Source organism: Mastomys coucha, unplaced genomic scaffold (assembly GCF_008632895.1).
Source record: "Mastomys coucha isolate ucsf_1 unplaced genomic scaffold, UCSF_Mcou_1 pScaffold14, whole genome shotgun sequence".
Lineage (NCBI taxonomy): Eukaryota > Metazoa > Chordata > Mammalia > Rodentia > Muridae > Mastomys > Mastomys coucha.
The window spans coordinates 102,133,824-102,141,250 of NW_022196896.1; the positions used below are offsets into that span (position 1 = coordinate 102,133,824).

Sequence of the window (7,427 nt, forward strand, 5' to 3'; positions counted from 1 at the left end):
TTGTGCAGTCATTTCCATGTAGACGTTTTGGTATTGTGGCTCTTACAGTCTTCCTGCCTTCACTTCTGTCATCTTCTCTAAGCCATAAATGTGGGAACTGTGATGTAGATGCATCCATTGGGGCCAAACTCCCCTCAATCCATTCATCTCTGAATAGTGTCCAGTTGCAGTTTTCTGTAATGGTTTGAATTTTCTGTAAAGAGAAGTTTCTTTCATCAGGTGTGAGAGATACCCTTCTCTGTGAGTATAAGGATAAGGTTTAAAATATAGTTAGGAATTATGCTGGCCTAGGAAAATGGTGGCAGTAGACTCTCTTCTAAGCTCCATGACCAGGCTAGCCCTGGGCAATTGGCTAGATTTCTAGTACTAGACATGGATTTCCTCCTGTTGAGTTGGTTACCACGAGCACATGAATGCCATTATTGTACCTTTATGGAAATGTTATCATACTGGGCATTATTGTGGTTCATAGATGCTGTAGCTAGGTAGGAGTGTTAAGTTGCTTCCCTCCCTCGGCAGCTTATATAGAACTTTCTGGTATGATGGAAGCTATACTACAGTAAGGAGGCTTACAGATCTAGCTTGAGTAATATGAAGTTTTTGTCTTGGAATGTGGAATACTATTTAACTGTGAAGAAAAACTAAAGATATGAAATCTGCAGGAAAAGGGATAGACCTTGAAAGGATTATATTGAATGAGGTAACCCAGACCCAGAAAGACAAAGGTGGCATGCTCTTTCTCATCTGTAATACCTAACTCCAAATCCTTAGATAGAAGTATACAGCATGGAATAATTGAAGCCACTAGGAAAGTAGAAAGGGACTATGGTGGTGGTACCTGAGAGCAAATGTAGGTGCCGTAAAGCAGGAAATGGACCAATGAGCAGGGGGCTCCAACTGAGGAGAAGTCAACACACAATGAGGAAGGACGAGGCATGAATAGCACTGAGGTTGTTTGATGAAGCCTCAAGGAATCACCCTATTTTATATTTACCTAAAACTATATGCTATATATGTTTGTGTTCATGTATGTGTGTGTGTACATGTGTACCTTAAATAAAGCTGTACCACTTGATAACATGTCCCACAAGTACAATAGACCAACAAAAATCCCAGTATCGGGCATAACAAAGCTCCTTTAGAGTGGCTGGTCAAGGTAGCCTAAATGACTCTCAAGACGATATATATTTTTGTTTTTGAGACAATAAGTTTTCCCTTTTCTCTGAATGAATGTTCATGTGTAAGCTTAGGGATGCTGATGGTGTTTTCTCTCCCTACCTGAAGGATGTTATTTACTACGTAATGGGATTTTGGAATGACTGGCAGAGCCATTCTAGGAAAGAACATGTTTTACGACATTGGCATAAAATGAGAAGCCTAGTTACCCTTTCTTGATCAAGATCATTCATTAATACTTGCCATGATCCAAATGTATTTTGAGATCACTAAGCAGCTCCCAATTGAGCTAGAATTACTTATGTACATTAAGGTTCATATTTTTAAATAACCACTTTTCTTTGAAAAACAGAATACAATTAATTAAACTACATGTCTTGGGAAAAAGGCTCACGTTTTAGCAATTATTTTTAACATAAAGAGGTGTTACATATGGAGTCACTGTCAATTACTAGAAATAATTACATATTTTCTTGGGTAATTTCTTGGTAATTAAAGTATCGCTGAAGCGTATGATGCTTTGTTAATGAAAAGATTAAAAAGCTCACACGAGTTTATCATAGTTTGTTGAAATGTAGTTCAATGTTTATTATCATAATTTCTGATTGTTATTGCATAACCTTGAATGGGATTAGTGAACAAATCATGACTGTGAGCTAAATAATAGCTCACCGAGTAAAAAATACATCATTCAAGGTGCAGCAATAACAATCAGGAATTATGATAATAAACACTAAACCACATTCTAATAAAGAACAAAACACTCTTAAAATATTTTTCCTTCTGATTTTTCAAAGCATTTGTGACAGTAATTGCAGGATTACTGTAGGGAGAAAAAAACCCACAAAACACCTCAACCCAGAATGCTGCATTATTTCTAAACATTCTATACTGAGTAGTATAAACAAACAGAACTGTAAATAGAATTTTTATGAATAAAGGGATTTCCAAAATGGTGCCTTGACTAAATTGTCTTTTACCTGGTGTACTGTAGGAAAGGCAATGTTAGTTTTCCTTTTCTTTGTTTTCCAGTTTGGAATAAAACAGATTTGAGTACACTCAAGGAGCCATGAGCTGCAGTGTCACGATGAAAACACTGCCCAAAACATTATTCTTTCTTTTAGCTATTAGTATTAACCCAATCTTAGCGGATAGGGTTTTCAACTGATAATCTATAGGAACTAGACTCTTTCCCAATCATCCACAGATGTAAAAGAGATAAATGAGTCTTTCTCAGGGATCTGTTAAGTGTTCCTGGGAGGAGAAGGAAGACCCTAGGCACACAAGACTAACTCTTCCTGGGAAGTGACGTCACCTTTGGTGATCAGTGAGGCTGGGCCCATGGTGGAAGGTCTAACATAGGGCTGTTTCAGAGACAGGAAGGTCAGGGGTTGGCAGAGTTGGCTGTTGTCAGTTTTGAACAGCTAGATTTCTGTTCTTCCTTCCAGTTCTACTTTCCTCAGTGAAATTAGTCTTGAGAAGTAGAAATTAGTCACAGTCAAAGTATTTGCACCACTAAAATCGAAAAATGCTACCAATCAAGAAGAATTTTTTTTTCAGACAGTTTGTCATCCCACTACTGGAGGGATGAGTAATGGGCAATGTATTTAAAAATCATGTCAATCCAAACAGCTATCTATATAGAGGTTAATGAAGTCATGTCAAGTAGAAGCAAGGATTTCCAGTTAATTATCTTGTTAGAAATGATCTCTGGTCTGATCTATAAAACTGAGTGTATTGGAAATATCTGGACCAGTGCTTTTGATTCGATTCTTTACTATTGATATGAAGTTTCCAGTCATATGACTTTGTTCCCTCCAATATTCATTAATTTTATTCCACAAATACAACAGAGATAGATGTTCCATAAAGATGCTCTTTAGATTTGGCCCTGTGCTCATTGAGGCATGATAATTTTTTAATTTTCCAAAGCATCATTGGTCTTTAGTGAAAGTTAAGATGGATAATAAAACAGACAGCCAAGGGCACTGGTTCTCTTCATATCTTATTTCCAGTCCTCCATCACCTCATACTGTTTTCTGACCCTACTCCTCCATCTCCTTTCCCACTCCCTAATGCACCTTGGGTCCATGAGCATCCAAATGTCCTTGCCCTCAGTGTTTTTCATCCTTGTTTTCCCTCACAATCATCTTTCAAGTCTCAAAGACAGCCATATCTTCTTAGGAAATCATTGCACAGTGTCTATAATTCTCATTGATTTCTCTCTCAAACTGCCAAGCACAGAGACCATTCTGAGGTGGTTCTTCAATATGCAATTTGAATGCTGGCATGACAGTTTCATGTATATAATACGTACTATAAGTCCAGGGTCCCCATTAACCTTAAAACAAGTCTAGGGGTTCACTGTTTCATAAATGAGGAGAAGAGGTGAAGGTGAAGAAGAGAGGGCCATCTATTCAGGACCAGATCCTACTGGAATCAATGTTTATGTCCAGACAAGTTTATATTATAGTTTTCTTCTAAAGAGAGACCACTAGGAAAAATGTATTTGTAGCCAATAATTGAGTATTGGGAAGCTGGCTTTTATTACAGTCTGATGATTGAGGGATGGAGGTATTTGGACAGGGTGGGAGAAAGTATTAAGAACATTTTAGTATATCTGCAGCCCTATTTTTTTTCTTCTAAGTCTTGATTTTCATCCCAAACAACCACATTTTAAAATATTTTCTTTATTTACATTTCAAATGTTATTCCCATTCCTGATTTCCCTTCTGAAAATCCCCATCCCCTCCCCCTTCTCCCTGCTCACCAACCCACCCACTCTGCTTCCTGGCCCTGGCATTCCCCTACACTGGGGCATCAGCCTTCACAGGACCAAGGGCCTCTCCTGCAATTGATGACCAACAACGTCATCCTCTGCTACATATGTGGCTGGAGCCATGGGTCCCTCTTTTTGGTTGGTGGTTTAGTCCCTGGGGGCTGTGGGGATACTAGTTGGTTCATAGCTCCTTGGGTCCTTTCTCTAGCTCCTCCATTGGGGACCCTGTGCTCAGTCCAATGAATGGCCTAGAGCATCCACCTCTGTATTTGTCAGGTACTGGCAGAGCCTCTCAGGAGACAGCCATATCAGACTTCTGTCAGCAAGCACTTGTTGGCAATTGCAATAGTGTCTGGTGATTTTATGTGAGATGGATCCCCAGGTGGGGCAGTCTCTGGATGGCCTTTCCTTCAGTCTCTGCTCCACACTTGGTCTCTGTATTTCCTCCCATGGATATTTTGTTCCCCCTTCTAAGAAGGAACAAAGTATCCACACTTTTATTTTCCTTCTTCTTGAGCTTCATTTGGTCTGTGAATTGTATCTTGGGTATTCTGAGCTTCTGGGCTAATATCCACTTATCAGAGAGTGCATACCATGTGTGTTCTTTTGTGATTGGGTTACCTCACTCAGGATGATATTCTCCAGATCCATCCATTTACCTAAGAATTTCATAAATTCATCGTTTTTAATAACTGAGTAGTTCTCCATTGTGTAAATGTATCACATTTTCTGTATCCATTCCTCTGTTGAGGGACATCTAGGTTCTTTCCAGCTTCAGGCTATTATAAATAAGGCTGCTATGAACATAGTAGAGCATGTGTCCTTATTATATGTTGGAGCATCTTCTGGGTATATGCCCAGGAGTGGTATAGCTGGGTCCTCTGGTAGTACTATGTCCAATTTTCTGAGGAACTGCCAAACTAGTTGCCAGAGTTGTTCTAAACAACCACATTTTAATGTATTAGTAAACACTTATATATTTCAAAATGGCTATACTTAATGGGGTGTCAATTTCAGAAAAGTGTCTGTTTTCCTTAAAATTATCTTCTTGGGAAGTTACCCAATCATTTTGTTAGTTCGGTTTTCCAATGAAATAATTTAATTCTGGACAGAAAGGATTTTAGAAAGATTCTGGGCTTTGAATTGTTCTGCCCACATTTTTGTGCCTCTACTGGCTCCTTCCTTTATCCCTTTGTGTTGTCAAACAATTTTGATTTGTGTCCCTGGATCAAAACCCTGTTTTCATTTTGCTCGAGAGGCATTGTCTTAAACATCTCTCTCTCCTCAAGTCACTCAGATGTGTTTTGCTTGGCGGGAAGCCTAACTCGCCTGGATCACTTTGGTGTGGGTGCGACCTCAAGCTTCCCTACAGCCAATACTCCACTTGTCCATGCCAGCACAGAGACTGAACTCTCTCTTCCAACTGAAGAGCAAGGCAAAGAAAGGCGAGTGCTCAGGGCACTTTCCTGCGATGATGATTTAAATTATCATGCTCTCCTGGGGGCCTTGAGAAATAGGCCACTCTCTGATCATTTTTGAGCACTTGCCAGTATGCCTGAAATATGAGGAGCTGGAAAAGATGTGTCTGCTTTTCTAATTAGTTTTTTCCCCCAGTAAGTCATATCCCTTTCTTTTTTAAGTGACGGAAAACATTAGGGTTCTTAGGAGATGTCTATTTTCCACAGGGGTTTACATCATCGTTTTATCTAATTATTTCTCAATTACAAATAATAATTAAACCAAATGGTGATGCAAACTGGAACAGTAACAATATATCTTTCTTAGAAGAGCTCCCAAAGGAAACAGAACACCAGGGTTGACAAGTCTTTGTTTGCTCTCAACGCCCTGCACAGATGCAAAGGCACTGGCTTTGATTTGCAAACCATGCCTCACATCCCCTGACCCAGACCAAATGGCCAGACTGAAGACTTCAGCCATGAACTATTTTCCATTTCAGTATAGCTTTCCTAGTTAAAATAAACACGACCATTGCTACAAAAGTCAATCATTGCTGAAGGTGATTGCCCTTTCTTTCCCTTTCTTTCTTTCATTCTTTCTGTTTGCTTGTTTGTTTTTAAGAAAGGTTGTCATCTTGTCATGTACCCCAACTGGCCTTAGATTCTTTCCTTGTGTTTCTATTTCCCTGAGTGCTGGGATTATAGGTCAGTAGCACCATGCTTGGCTTTACAGTGACCTGTAAATTGAAACTAGGGCCTTGTTTATAAGAGGCAAGTCCTCCATTGAGTGAGCTACATCTCTACCTTGGCATGGAGTCACTCCTAATAGCAATATCTCTGATGATACTTAACCAGGAGTCAGGAGAACTGACTCTACGGTAATGATGTACCCGATTTTGCCAGGCAAATCCTGGCCCGTGTTTCTCATCCTGGTTTATCATGAATGGTCTTTCCTCCCTGCCCTGAAGATGTCCTTCTTCCTTAAAACTCTTTTACAACTTACCAGATGGATGAATGAAGTGGAAATAAGCTTAATTCTTCTATGTGTCTTCTTTTGAGCTTATAGATGTCACAAGATTCTAAATCAAATTGCCCAGATAGAACCTTAAGATCCAACAAGAAAGTAGCGAATGAGAGCACACAACTGTTCATTGTCCTTCTATACACAAATTAAAGCTTCAAAGCTTCTGGGAGAAAATATAAGAAATATTGTCTTGACTACTTTGCTATAGACACCAAAACTTTAGATGAGGCTTCATAAAAATTACAACACATCAGTATCTCCAAAGACACTGCAAGGAAACTAAAATGTCACAGATGGGGAGAGAACATGATATGTATGACTTGCAATCATTCTTATTCAGAATGTATGAAGATCTTTTATAAAGGGAAAGAACAAATTATTTGAATTTTCAAAAAGCAAAAAATTAAACAGTTCAAATAAAAGGTGTTAAAATGGATAGTAATCATATAAAATAATATATAAAAACAATCATATTATAATAATAATAGAAAAAGGTGCTTAACACCAGGAAAGCAAGCACTGAAACCATAGTCACATATTTTGAGTCCATTAACATTATGAAAATTAAAAAACCATGATGCTGCCAGATCCTCAGGAGCACGGGAGAAATTGGAATTCTGGTTTTGCTGTTGGGAGGATAATGGGGTATAACCACTTGGCGACCTTGATGGGCAGTTTCTTATAAAGCTAAACATCTACTTACCCTATAACCTGGCAAATCTCCTAAATATCCAAGAAATGAAAACATGGCCTCCCAAGGGCTGGGAATGTAGCAGCTTTATTGGTAATAGCTAGTTCTAAGCTGAAACTGCTCCTTAGATTTGTTAAGAATCAACAAAGGAACCAATTATGACATACGACAGTGACAGAGTCATGTGATAGAGCATGATGTAGCAAAGAAAAAATGTTGGTATCTGTTCTATGTAACAATATGGGTGAGGGTGGAGGGAGAGAGAGAGAGAGGGAGAGAGAGAGGGAGAGAGAGAGAGAG

The 7,427-nt window shown here is 39.0% G+C and overlaps 1 long non-coding RNA gene across 1 annotated transcript; it reads right to left on the reverse strand.

Annotated features, from left to right (window-relative positions):
- Positions 1–7,249, reverse strand: LOC116088620. The gene is made up of 3 exons (XR_004117945.1): positions 7,140–7,249; positions 6,416–6,516; positions 1–193 (listed from the first exon to the last, which is right to left on the reverse strand). It is a non-coding gene; the product is annotated as an uncharacterized LOC116088620 (long non-coding RNA).
- Between the last annotated feature and the right edge of the window lie 178 nt (positions 7,250–7,427).